Below are 14,368 nucleotides of genomic sequence, written 5' to 3' on the forward strand. Positions count from 1 at the left end.
CACACCAAACCCTCATGAGCTAGTTACAGAAAAGTGGAGTTTTTTTCATCTCCTTCCCACTTTAAAAACTTTTAGTTCCTATCATGCTTGAAAATTATTCTCATGTTTGTGCCATATTCTGATGGTGTGACCTGCTCTTGCCTGTGGTACAAAGTCTGAGTGAGCTTTGAGTGGATGCACAGTTAGTTTGGGACTCGCTTTTCAAAGTACCTGCCCTTCATTTTAGGAAGACAGTTATCAACAAGACAGCTAGGTGGGGTCACTGGAGGACGACAAGTCCTGGAAACTAGTGCCACTAGCTGTGTGACTGACTTCCCAGGAAGCCAGGAAATGCTGCGCTCTTTCCAGCTTAGAGTCAAATATTTTTGGTTTGTAAGTGGAATCACTAGGAACAATATTCATGATAGAATCTGGAGAGAAAATTATACTTTATTTTCTTATCCCTATAGAGATAGTAGTACTAAGTGGGGATAGCTTATTCCCATTGGAGTTTTGTACTCCAGAGATTAAAATGAGCAATTCCAATTTTGAAACCTAAATCATCTAAGGCTATGGAAGTGTTACTGGTGGCAAATCTGTAGCAACCTCAATTCTTAACACCTCAAAAGAAAGAGTTTTTAACCAAGGGTCATAAGGCAGGGTGAGAGGCCAAGGCAAGTTTTTGAGCAGGAGTGAAAAGTGTATTAAAAAGCTTTAGAGCAGGAACAAAAGGAAGTACACTTAGAAGAGGGCCAAGCGGGTGACTTGAGATCAGCTGGGTGGTTTGACCTTTGACTTGGTGTTTCATATGTTGGCATGCTTCCAGGGGGGTTGCATCCCTTCTCCCCTGATTCTTCCCTTGGAGTGGGCTGTCTGCATCCACAGTGGCATTCAGGCACTTGGGGGGTGAGCATGCGCAGTGTGTTTACTGAAGTTGTGTACCTGCTCACTTGAGGGCTTTTTCTCCTTATCAGTTGAGGATTCATATACCAGTTAAACTCTGCCATTTTGCCTCTTAGTGCGCATGCTTGAGTCCACTCACCCAACTCCTGAGATCTTACTAGGAAGCTAATCACCAGTTTCAGGTGTTTTCTATTTATTGGGAAACTGCCTGGCCCTGGCTTCAACCAATGATTATTTTAGAGAGACAATTAACAACTGCCTGACCATCACCTGATGGTTGCCTGACATTCCTCATTGTGGGGAGGGTGGCCTTCCCTGCCTCATGTCTGTCTAACTACCTACTGTAACAGAAGGATGAGGTCTCGGGGAGAAACTGCCAAAAGCTGTAGGAGTTATGGGCAGCCTTATGTATGCCCTTCCTGCAAAATGTGGTAGGCCCCAGGAGTCAGAGCCACAGAACACACCAAGCTCTTAGAACCAAGGATTCCAACCACCAACCACCTCCTAGGTTAACTGACTCTAACCTAACCTGCGACATACACCTCTGACAAACTGCACAGACTTCATGCAACAAGAACATTCATTTTGGGGCTCACAGGCCTAAAGAGAGCTTTAAATCAAACCCAGCTGGGCGTTCCAGGCTTTCAAGTGGGGAGGTTGCTTGCCTCCATTTTCTGTATCTATTTCCATCTACCCATTACGCCCTGGTCTGGCTTTTCAGTATCCCCTTCTCTAGGTCAAGGCTGTGTGGCAAGACCACCCTTAGTAGCTCCTTTTCCTGCCTACTAACTTCAGTCAGACCTGGGCCAGGTATTGGGCCATGAACTCCATGACCTGGGGAAGTGCCTTTTTTAAAAAGCTTTATACTAATGGAGATCCACACAGGGAGGTCCAGATGATTATGGTTGGATTTTTTCTGGGGTGAATGAGTCGGGGTGAGTGGAATACAGTGGATTGCCTTAGCATCCATTTCCTCCCCACTTCATTTTCACTGTGTTAGCCATTCCAAACACTTTCAAAGTTCAAACCAACAGGGTGAGCTTTATGGATTTGCCAGCAAATGTTTTCCAAATTGAGTCTCCAAGAATTTGTTTCTTTCTTATCAAAATTGAAAAGGGGAAAAAAAGTGTTGCTGATCCCTGGATTTGTCTTGTCCTGTGTTTTGAGCATCTGAAATAGAATTTGGACGAGGACCTGGAAGGAAGGAGGTAGAGTTTACAGAGGAAATGGGGTATGTTGGAGAAATCATATTCCAACAGGAACAAGATCCAGTCTTGGGGCAAAGCCAGGGCCCATTTGGGCTCAATGACTCTCAAAGCATTTCAGTTCAGCACATGTTTAACAGGGCATTTTTCCTTGAATTTTTAAACTTGTGTATTTTGAAGGAAATTGAAGCCGCATGGCCCTCATTCATTTACATTGAACTCACCAAAATCTTGTTTTGTAATGATTCTTTGATGTCCAAAGAGCATTGTGATCCTGTTTCATGATCTTATTTTTCCCCCCTTTGAGAATTAGCAAATTCTTTTTTGCCAGCAGTAAAGCCACTCCAGTTCCAAGCTGTTCACTCCCTGGTCCAAAGTGTTCTCCTCCAAGGGAGGTCACCCTAAACAAAACCCAGCAGTTTCAAGATGCCACTCTGATGCTTGGCAAATTGTGCTTGTCTTTCTAGTTCCATGACTATGTCAGGCGGATAAGAGGCAAAGTTGGGATGTCCATAAGAATCTCACTGACCGCTTCATGTTGGTTGACTTATTTTCTTCATTTTAACTTATAATGGAAAACTACAAACAATATAAAAGGAGAGAAAAGATTATAATAAAACTCCATGTGCCCTATACCCATCTTCAGCAATCGTGAATTCAAGGCCATCTTATCGATATCTCCTTTAACTGTTTTTGAAGCACATCTCAGATGATAATGTCATTTCATCTGCAAGAATTTCAGCACCTATCTCTAAAGATAGATTCTTAAGAAATGTGACCACAATACTAATATCACACCGAAAACAACCATAATTCTTTAATAACAAGTATCTAGTGTGTGTGAATCATGAGCTAAATACAATCTACACGTTGCAATTAGTTGCCACATCTCTTAAGTTTCTTTCAACCTCCTCCTCCTCTTCTCCGTTCTTCATTCTCTGCTGATACAAAGGAGCTCTTGAAGTAAATTCTGAGGAATATAGCTTTGACAAATTCCAAATACTGGGCTAGTAACTGAAAAAGAGAAAAATAAAACAATGGTTTTAATTTACTGTCCAAGTTGAAAGAAATGTAAGAAAGCAAAGGTCCAAAACATTGAGCATTGAAGTCTATGAATGTAACTACAATTTTACCCAAGATGAGTGTCTTTTATGACCTTGTTGCCCAGAAGCTTTAAGGGGATAACTTATTTTTTTTTTTTTACTTTTATTTTAGATTTGGGGGGTACATGTCAAGGTTTGTTACATAGGTAAATACATGTCATGGGGGTTTGCACATATTATTTCATCACATAGGTATTAAGCCCAGTACCCAATAGTTATCCTTTCTGTTCCTCTCCCTCCTCCTACCCTCCACTTTCAAGTAGACCCCAGTGTCGGTCATTTCCTTCTGTGTATTCAGAAGTTCTTACCATTCAGCTCCCACTTAGATATGCAGCATTTGGTTTTCTGTTCCTGCATTAGTTTGCTAAGGATAGTAGCCTCCAGCTCCATCCATGTTCCTGCGAAAGGCATGATCTTGTTCTTTTTTATGGCTGCATAGTATTCCATGGTATATCTGTACCACATTTTCATTACCCAGACTGTCATTGATGGGCATTTAGTTTGATTCCATATCTTTGCTATTGTGAATACTGCTGCAAAGAACATTTGCGTGCATATGTCTTTATAGTAGAATGAATTATATTCCTCTGGGTTTATACCCAGTAATGGGATTGCTGGGTGGGATGGTAGTTCTTCTTTTAGCTCTTTGAGGAATTGCCATACTGCTTTCCAGAATGGTTGATTTAATTTACACTCCTGCCAACAGTGTATAAGTGTTCTAATGGGAGAACTTTAAGAGACTGGAGAAATATCTCCACAGGGCAATAATCTTGCAACTTCTTGATCACAGACCTATATCAATCAATAAATTTCTCCATTGCTTGTCTTATGTATAGTTATCTATATAAAATTATACACATATACTACTATATTAATATGTCCATGATAAAACGAGCACAAAAACATTGTTAAAGAATAGAAAAAATATACCTAAGAGTTCTATGACAATCTGCCCACTTTCAGGGCTCATTGGTAAAACAACTTCTTCAAAGTAAATGGAGGAAAATTGCTCACTGCCAGTCTGTGGGGTTGGTCTTGGAAGGAATGGGGCAGGAAATGGTCTACTTCTGCAGGCCAAATAAAACTTGGCAGGCCAAGGAAGCAGATATCCTTTTCTCATAGTCATATTTCCCCCGACTTTTTTTTTTAACCATCACTCCTTCTTTGTGCTCATGTGGCCCCACTCCCTTCCAGCTTTCTCTGAGGCCCACCACCCCCAACCACACCTGCTTTCATTAACACCAAGATTGGAACTGGAGGATCCAGGTTTATGAAACTTGAAATGTTCAGAATTTGAGTCCTCTTTTTAAAAAGCAAGGTAAAATTGTGAATTCACAACTGGTAGGTCCCCGTCAGGTTCTTGGAAAGGCACATGCATGCCAGGACCCCCGAACCATATTCATCAGCCTTACAGTCATCATCCCTCCCATGGGAGCTCTGAGGTACCAAATACACCTTCCTTTCTTTCTGACTCCTTCTTCTTATTCTCTCATATTTTCCTGTAAAGCCATCTCTGGGAATTCTGGTGCCCTTCGAAGCCCACTTCTCCCATGTTTAACTCTTGCATACCCAGAGCTGGAGCTGTCTTCCTGGTTGCCCCATGAGCCAAGAATGTACCTGTGAGCCCTTCCCCACTTTCTTCCTTTGTTAGCAGCTCTATCCAGAACAGTAGGGGAGGGAGAGGCCAGGGACCCCAGAAACAAGTCCACTTGTCATCCCAAGGACTGTAATCCAGTAGCTCTCTGCTGAAGGTGAGATGACCTAGTGATTCAAGGCACATGCTCTGGAGTCAGACTGACCCCAGTTCCTATATAGTCTCCTCTAGCTGGGCAACCTTGGGCAGGTTAGTTACCTTCTCTGAGCTTTTCTCACCTATAAATGGGAATAACACTTACCTCACAGGCTGTTGTGAGATTATGTAAAGCATTTAATATAGTGCCTGGTACATAGGAAACCCTTAACTTGTGGATTTTATCATGAGTAATGGAGGGAGTTAGAATATATTTCATCAATTCTAAGACATACTTCTTAATGTCTCCTGAAAATAGATTCCATCTTAGAATTGACAACGCCATGCAAAGATAATTTGCAGTGTCTATCTTTCTTGGTTATCTGTAAAAATAATGGTGCGCCTCACAGTAGACATAGTCTTCGATTTGATATAATTTGGTAACAACTAACTTTATCCACAGTAAGCACAGGTGGACTGAGATCAAGAAACTGGAGTTGCTGTAACCATACAGTCTCTTCCTCCCTCTCACTGAAGAGTCAGGGAAATGGCTGGCTTGAGCTGAGAAAGGGGTAACTAGCTTAGGGGAAATTCCATGGAGAGAGGCCTGAGCTACTTGTCAGTGGCTGAGGCCTCGCCTCCCACACAGCTCTGCCTCCACAAGTGGCTCGGTCTTTACCACATCTGCCAGTCTCTTGACTCTGCCCCCGACTCCCTCCCCAGCCGTCATTCCTCAGCTATTTAGCTCCTTGCTGCCCTCACACTGCAGTTCCTCTTTCCTATTTTCCTCCTTCCCCCGTTTGAAGAGGAAGACTGAATCCAGCTTGTTGCTTGGCTGGTGGTGTCTGTGGCCCAGAACCATAAATTTTTGAGAGCTGAAGGAGAGCTTGGAGATGATTTAGTCTAATCCCCCTATTTTATAGATGAAGAAACTAAGGCCTAATAATTTACCCAAATGACTCAGCCCTGCCAGTAACAAGCTATGTGACCTTGAACAAGTTATGACATTTTTTTGGAAATAAGAGTAAAGCATTCATTATTTTATGAAATGTGTCCTGAGGAAGCAATGAAATTGGAGCTAGTGGTTAAAATTTTAAACTACCAGTTCTAGGCAAAGCAATGACATAGAGGTGACACAGTGTGGCAAGTGACCCTGCACAGCACCCATCATGAATGCAGCATCCTCTGATGGAGTCTGACCACCTGGGCCTGCTCAGAATGGTAACATGGGATTTCCTCGACCAATTTTGAACACGTGCAGCCTGGGTCCATTTGACAGCAATAAGGCTTTATGTTTGAATATGCTATTCCAGGGATTTTTATCTAATTCTAAGAGTTTCATATACAAAGGATGGCAGCAGAGAGGCAGGGCAGAGTTCAGTCATGAAACATTAACAAGCTTTAGCTTGTATTGATTAAAAATGTGGCCTCTGGCCCAGTGCGGTGGCTCATGCCTGTAATCTCAGTACTTTGGGAGGCTGAGGTGGGTGGATCACTTGAGGTCAGGAGTTTGAGACCAGCCTGGCCAACATGGTGAAACCCTGTCTTTACTAAAAATACAAAAATTATCTGGGCATGGTGAGGTGCACTGTACTACCAGCTACTCAGGAGGTTGAGGCGGGAGAATTGCTTGAACCTGCGAGGCAGAGGTTGTAGTGAGCCGAGATAGCAACATTGTACTCCAGCCTGGGCGACAGAGTAAGACCCTGTCTCAAAAAAAAAAAAAAAAAAAAAAAAAAAAAATGTGGCCTCTGAAGTCATTCAAATCTGAGTACAAATCCTGGCTCATCACTGACTAGCTATGTAACCTCAGCTAAGCTTCAAGCCTCTCATCGTTAAATCAGGTTTTAATGATGGCACCTACCTCATGGGGGTAAGAATTAAATGCAATACACAGGAAGCATTAGATGCCTGGAAGTGCACTATAAACATCAGAGATGAGAAATTAATGGTGATGAGAAATAAATGATTTCCTAGGAACCTTGCAGCAAATGCAGTGGCTCCCCATCTCACTGATGAGAAAACTCTGATTTATTGAGGCTGAGGAAACTTCCCTAGGTAATCCAGCCAGCCTGGAATGCAGGCATCCTGATTCCAGGACTGCATCGCTACTGTGTTGTCATGGAGATAGATTTGCTTGGATGTGTTAGGTTGTTTCACACCTTTATAATTCAGTAGGGCCAGGTTGGGGGGCTGAGATGGATTCTGAAAAAGAAAAGTAATTGCTTTATAGATTAAACTTTTCTGGGTAATGATTGGGTAGTTTCTCTGCCAGTTAAAATTATGCTGAAGATGGCAGTTCCTAGTTTGTATAATTATTTTCCCACTGAAGTAGGCATAAGAGAGCAGACTACAGGAGTTCTCAAAGTCATTCTTTAAAGTGATTAGTCAGAAATATTTTTGGCTGCATGAGCTAATTGATGAAAGGTTACAAAGGATCAAAGGGATCTTATTGCAAACTCATCTGGAATAATCCTTCCCTCTTAGATGCTGGTGCAGTTTTTAATAGAAAAAAGCATCTGGGTACCACTCCCTCCACCTTTGTGCGATGCAAACTCTACATAGTTTGCGTCTGAGGTGTCAATGGGGACGTGCTGGTCGAGTGCATTATGATCACAAGCGGGACTCCAGAGTTAGAGCCTGGCCCTGCCAATTGCTGGCTGTGTGTCTTTGGGCAATTGCCTTAACTTCTCTGTGTTATGATGTCATTGCATCAACCTCATGGAGCTTCTGTGAGGACTGACAGACTATATCATGCACATGCAGCCCCAGTACAGTGCCTGGCACAAGGGCATTATCGATCAGTGTCAGCTACTTACGTGTCCATCTCTGCTACTGTACAAGCCAGCTTCCTTTCTTCGCTCCCTGCACACTTTTTTCTTTAGAAAAGATTCTCGCATGGTACTGGGCAGTAGTGCTGGTGTCTTACCACTCCAGGGTCTTCCCTGAAGTACCCACCTTTTGGCCTCCTTGGGTTCTACTCAGATAGCAGCTCAACCTCATCAGGAAACTAATTCCTTTAACATCACAAAAGAAATCAGCACCTCTCAGGCCGGGCATGGTGGCTCACATCTGTAATCCCAGCACTTTGGGAGGCCGAGGGGGTGGATCACCTGAGTTCAGTAGTTTGAGACTAGCCTGGCCAACACAGTGAAACCCTGTCTTTACTAAAAATGCAGAAAATTAGCCAGGCATGGTGGCATGCGCCTGTAGTCCCAGCTACTCAGGAGGCTGAGGCACGAAAATTGCTTGACCTGGAAGGCAGAGGCTGCAGTGAGCCGAGATGGCACCACTGCACTCCAGCCTGGGCAACAGAGTGAAACTGTCTCAAAAAAAAAAAAGAGAGAGAGAGAGAGAGAAATCAGCACCTCTCAGGTGCTTACTAATTTCCATGTACTGCTCTCAAACACCTAGATAGTCTATTTCAGAGAATTTAAAAGCCCAATGACAGCTAGGCAGGTGTGGTGTCTAGGGTTCAAAAATAGGACAGCGAAGGTGAAGAAGACTAAGATAAAGTGTTCCATGTAACTCAGGTGTTGTTTCTTCAGTTACAAAAGACCCAGAGATGAGGTCAATGTGTGTTTGGTTTTTTCTGTTTGTTTACTGTGGTGGTGTTTTTATTGTTTTGTTTTTTTGTTTTTGTTTTTTAATCCCACATTCAGTTGCTTAGTGTCATCTAAAGAAAGCATCATGGAGATTTGTTTTTTCTTTCCCAGTTTCTTTGGACATAAGCTGCTCTCCTCTTTCTTGGCATGGTTGACCGGGTTGAATTGAGGCATATGGATCTCAAAGGAGCCCAGTGATGTGATTCTCCTTCAAATTCTTAACATTTGTTTACCATTTAGCAAAGGCAGGGAATTTCTATTAATAAAAATAGTGGTTTATAGAAACAGATTTTCCTTGTCCAGTGAAAGTAAATTAATGTTCTGAAAAAAAAAAAATTGAGCAAGATATTTCCTACTTCTTGGAAGTTCTCTGTTCAGCGTTTTCTTTATATAAGTGTGATTTTTTTTCTTCTTTTCCAAGCTAGGTAGCCTCTGGTAGATGAATTAAGAGTTTACACTTAGGTAGCATAAAGAAAACATTCATTCCTGGGAAGAGTATAATTTAATAACAAATACTTGTCAAATGCCTATGACATATCAGGCATGTTCTAGGCTGTGGGGATTCTGCAGTAAACTTATATTCCAGTGAGAGGGCAGTAAATAAGCACACATGTAGTACATCAGATGGAAATAAGTGGCATGAAATAAATAAAGCAGGTAAGGAGATGCTGTTCTACATAAGCAGGCCTTGCCAAGAAAGCAGCAGAACCCAGAAAGAAGTGAGGAAGGGAGCCAGCCATGAGGGCAACTGACCTTCGGATAACAGTAGCACACAGGACAGATGTGGTGGCTCGTTTCTGTAATTATAACACTTCGGGAGGCTGAGGCAGGAGAATTGTTTGAGCTCAGGAGTTTGAGACAAGCCTGGGCAACATAGTGAGACCCTCATCTCTATTTAAAAAAAAAAGTAGCAGACAGGACAATCTGACTCCAAATCCACACCTATGAAGTGCTAATGATTCCTACAGCACAGGATTCCTGAGTAGCAAGTGAGAGCCACGTAAGAGGAGCTGGCACCTGGGTGGGCTCATGACCATCAGTTCCCTCTACTTCCACTTGCTTTCCCCCTGATTTATTCCTGATGGGAGAGGGGGTTCTTACCTGGTTAAGCATCACTCTGGGTCACGTGTTCCGAATACAGATTTAAATGCAATTGCAAATGCCAATGGCCTTCTCCACCTTGACCCCTATTCTTACTCAGTGTAAATTAATGTTGAATTTTCTCATTCCGAAATTGTGTTGCCTTCTAAATTACTCCAGTCTGTTCATGTCTTTGTTATGGATTTTCTCTAATTGCAGATGTACCCATGTCTAACCTATTTTTTCCCTCCTCTTGCCTCTGTCCTCTATGGCATTCCCCACCTCAGTGTCATCCATAAATTTTGTGACACTTGCTCCTAGGTCATCAGTCAGAGTATTGATTCAGATCAATGTGATGGCGATTGTTAGGACACTCTTTGAAACACCTTCCCGTGGCTGGGCTTAATGCCCCTTTAGTTTGTGATTTCTGATCATTTTCAGCTTTCTTTGGACTAACAGTGAACATAAAATCCCAAGACACTGCGCATTCAGCTCAATCCACCCCCTACCCCATCCCTTTGTATTCTTAATTACAACAACAGTATTACAATCTTTAAGATAATCTCATGAATTTGTCTGTGATCATTTAAATGCAAACTGTCCTTTGTTTATTTATCCCTGGTTTTCTGGAAACTCAATTTTACTTTCCTAATAGTTATTCCCAATTTTTCAAGCTGACAATTGCATATCTCATACACTAATTTTTCACTACCCTTTCCTTCTGTTTTCTCTCTGCATCACTATCACATGTTGTTGGCCTTGTTCCAGTCTTCTGACATCCCCCTGAGTGCAAGGTAATTTTTCAGAAATAATTATTCATTTTTACTGCACCATTGTTCAGTAAGCATATTAGTCAAATTCTATTCCCCAGGGCCATGTGTCATCTGGAGCAGCTGATTTATGCATGCTCACGTTTGCCAAATATTCCTTCACCTATTTTTTGTCCAAGCTTATCTGTGAGGGGTTTATATAATTCTCCAAATTTCACTTATTACAAAGCTATCTGAAAGTAGTTTAGCAGTGCAGGGTTTAAACATTTTTATTTTAGTGTTTGCCTCTTTTACTTGTAAATCTGTGTTCCTTCAAGCTTCTTGGCCTACTTTTTTTTATGACTCAGACTGAGCTTACAAATTTTTAAGTGATTGCTAAGTATTAAGTCGTTGTGTTTTGGCTCATGTGTATTTTTTTCTGCTGAGCTTAATTGAAACAGTCCGTTTTCTTGGCCTTATATTGTTCTTGTCTCAAGTCAGAACTATTCAGTGATCCTAAGAATTTGACACACAACTGAATAGATCCCTGCTTTTTCCATTTGATATAAATGGTTAGAATCTACACTAAAAGAATCATGAACTCTAAGTCTCTTTTAGAAAAAAATATATATGAAATGTGCTGATTAGATCAGTCTTAGAAACTACCAGGTGTGTCATCTTCCAAAAGCATGGAACTTTCCACTATGTGAATAGTTTGGCACTAATTGTTCACACTTTTCCTTAGAGGAATAATTTTTTTCAGCCCAACCTTTTTTTTTTGACATGATCTTGCCAAGTCAGTGTAGTTTTAGAGAGCCATTTGCTGAAGTTGATTCAGTTGCTAATGGTATCCTAGCTTGGTTGTTACCTCCACCCACTCACTAGAGAATCCTGAAATCACAGAGCGCATTCCTGCCATTTCTTTCTTTCTTTTCTTTTCTTTTCTTTCTTTCTTTCTTTTTTTTTTTTTTTTGAGTTAGAGTCTCGCTCTGTCACCCAGGCTGGAGTGCAGTGGCGTGGTCTCGGCTCACTGCAAGCTCTGCCGCCCAGGTTCAAGGGATTCTCCTGCCTCAGCCTCCCAGGTAGCTGGGATTACAGGCAAGCACCACCATACCCAACTAATTTTTGTATTTTTAGAAGAGACAGGGTTTCACCATGTTGGCCAGGCTAGTCTTGAGCCCCTGACCTCAAGTGATCCGCCCGTCTCAGCCTCCCAAAGTGCTGGGATTACAGGCGCCAGCCACCATTCCCAGCTCTCCTGCCATTTATTTTTAGAATCAAATACAGTGCCCTTATTTTACTAAAGACAAATGTTTGAACCCAATAAGTGCGGATACTTAAATCAGCACTGTGTCGATGTCTACACAGTCTGTAGCTCTGTTTATAATAATAACAGGGGTTTTTTTTGTTTTTTGTTTTTTGTTTTGAGACAGAGCTTTGCTTGTTGCCCAGGCTGGAGTGCGGTGGCGCAATCTCGGCTCGCTGCAACCTCCCCCTCCTGGGTTCAAGCAATTCTTCTGTCTCAGCCTCCCGAGTAGCTGGGATTACAGGCACCCACCACCATGCCCAGCTAATTTTTTGTATTTTCAGTAGAGACGGGGTTTCACCATGTCAGCCAGGCTAATAACACTTATTTTTAACAAGCTTTCTTACAAGGTGGCATGGCACCTTGAGGTTGAGTTGAAGCACACTCAAGTAAAGTCTCACTAACTTTTCTGGGGAGGTGGGGACAGGGTCTCACTCTCACTCAGGCTGGAGTGCAGTGGCGGAGTCACGACTTACTGCAGCCTCAACCACTCGGGCTCAAGCCATCCTTTCTCCTAAGCCCCCCGAGTGGCTGGGACTACAGGTGCACGCCCCCATGCCTGGCTAATTTTTGTATTTTTTTTAGAGACGGGGTTTTGCCATGTTGTCTAGGCTGGTCTCAAACTCCTGAGCTCAAGCAATCTGCTAGCCTCAGACTCTCAAAGTGCTGGGATTACAGATGTGAGCCACCATGTTGTCATTTGGAGTGGTTAGCAAGAATGGGGTAGTTGCTATGCCATCTTATTTTATTCAGATAGCACTAGATTTGGTATTGATTAGTAGCCTGAGCAAAAACAACTGGAGCAACTGAAAATACTGAAAATACTGAATTTCCAGTTCTAACCACATGGCCAAGTCAACCTTTGCCATGGATGCCCCATGCAAGGACAGTAGAAATCCTAATTGCAGCTGGTTACAGAGAAGGAACCGCCTCACTGGGGTTGACTCCCTCAGCAGATTACAAGAAACTATTGTCCCTGTCCTCCAAAAGCTGACTTTGAAAATATGAAGCAAGCAATATCTTTGATAGTGTGGGTTTTGGGTAACAGCAGTCCTGGTATTTAGAGATTTGTGTATACATACATGTTAAGGAGATCATTTTAAGATCAGAGCAGGCATTAAACAAGTTAGAACAAAAACATTTTCTGCAACTGAATATTCATATGAATCATGTGCTCACATTATACTAGAGAAATTTCAAAGCTCAAATCTTTTCAAAGTCCTACAATTCTTACACAAACAGTCATTTAAAGGAGAAACTAAAAAAATTAGCTGGGCATGGTGGCACATGCCTGTAGTCCCAGCTACTGGGAAGGCTGAGGTGGGAGGATTGCTTGAGCCCCAGGAGGCTGAGGCTGCAGTGAGCAGAGATTGCACCATTGCACTCCAAGATGGGCGACAGAGTGAGACCCTGTCTCAAAAATTAAACTAATACAATAAAGAGAAACTAAAGAACATCTGAGCATTTTTATCAGCCCAAACATAACTCAGTAGGTAAATATCTGTATACTTCACTATTCTTTTTATAGTGAGAAGGTCCAGACCCTGGCCTCGAGCATCCCTCAGCTCCACTTGGCAGGGGGCCCTTATGGCTCCCTTGGTGCCAGAGAGAGCCCTTGACTGGTGTGGTTGCCATAAAGCACACTGAGCTCCTTTTATTGTAGCAGGGTGATTACACGGCTGATCTGATTTTATCCAGGAAATTTAACCTAAAGGAAAAAACAAAAACCTTTAAAACACATTCAGCCCTTGGAACTGACTTCACTTTCAGGGGGACCAAGTTGATTTAGTCTTCTTTCTGGATCCCCTTCAACCCGTCAGATCTCCTGGACTTGGCCACGGAAGACTGTCTGTGCATGACTGTTAATCGGCCATTTGGCTTGTTCCCTGTGATTACTTCCAGAAGTTACAGAACATGTTGTCCCTATTGAGGGTCTTCAGTTACCTTTTATTTTTTTTCTCCCCAAAAGGGCTCTTGTTCCAGCATGTTAATGTTTAGCCTTTCCTGGCATGAAAATAATGAGACTGGACACTAATGGCTGCTGCATTTCGAATCTTTGTGCAGCATCCCCAGTGACCTGAACACCTGTGAGTTTGAAGGCTCTTTCAATCACAGCTTTTGAATAATAGATGAATCAAGTGAGACTCAGGCTACATGGGGAAGAGCTTTTAACCAAATGCGTGCCATGATACTAGGTTTAAGCAATCTAACAGAGCAAGTGGATTGACTCTGACTTTTCCTATTGTAGGGCTTATTCAGATTAATTGTACCTGAAGAGTAATGGAGTGGTTTTTCAACGATGAACCCTCATGCATTCAAAAAAGCAGGGGTCCTAGTCTCATGCCACCCCTCATGTTATATGCCTGCCTCCTCCACTAATTTTCCTTGGAGTTAGTGGGAGCCCCAAATAGAGCAGAACTTCACAGGGAAAGCTGTTCTAGGTAGCAGAAGACCCTGCTGCCAGAAGGTATTTTTCTATGGCTGCTGATTCTGGCTCTTAGCCTGAAAGAAGAGGGTCTTGCCCAACTGTTCTGTAGGCAGTCTAGTGGAAAGGGGTGCAGATAAATCCTGGATGCCATGGTGTCCCAACCACAGGAGCAATCCACATGCCCATCCTTCAAGCCATGTGTGTTTCATGTGCTCCTTTCCTCTGGATTCTGTGCTTGGGAGTGAGTTTGTGATTGTTTTGTTTTGTTTTGTTTTAATGAA

At 42.5% G+C, this 14,368-nt stretch overlaps 1 protein-coding gene and 1 long non-coding RNA gene across 5 annotated transcripts in view; one reads left to right on the forward strand and one right to left on the reverse strand.

The window, feature by feature from the left end:
- The window catches only part of LNX1 (ligand of numb-protein X 1), a 165,159-nt gene that overhangs the window by 58,841 nt on the left and 91,950 nt on the right, over positions 1 to 14,368 (forward strand). The gene's annotated exons all lie outside the window — the stretch shown is intronic.
- LOC104006111 (uncharacterized) overlaps positions 2,880 to 14,368 on the reverse strand; it is a 53,323-nt gene continuing 41,834 nt past the window's right edge. For all 3 annotated transcript variants that reach the window (XR_679683.5, XR_010156615.1, XR_001716983.4), the window contains one exon: positions 2,880 to 3,101. This is a non-coding gene — a long non-coding RNA (uncharacterized LOC104006111). The remainder of the gene's footprint in view (positions 3,102 to 14,368) is intronic.

The sequence above is a fragment of the Pan troglodytes genome, chromosome 3 (assembly GCF_028858775.2).
Source record: "Pan troglodytes isolate AG18354 chromosome 3, NHGRI_mPanTro3-v2.0_pri, whole genome shotgun sequence".
NCBI lineage: Eukaryota > Metazoa > Chordata > Mammalia > Primates > Hominidae > Pan > Pan troglodytes.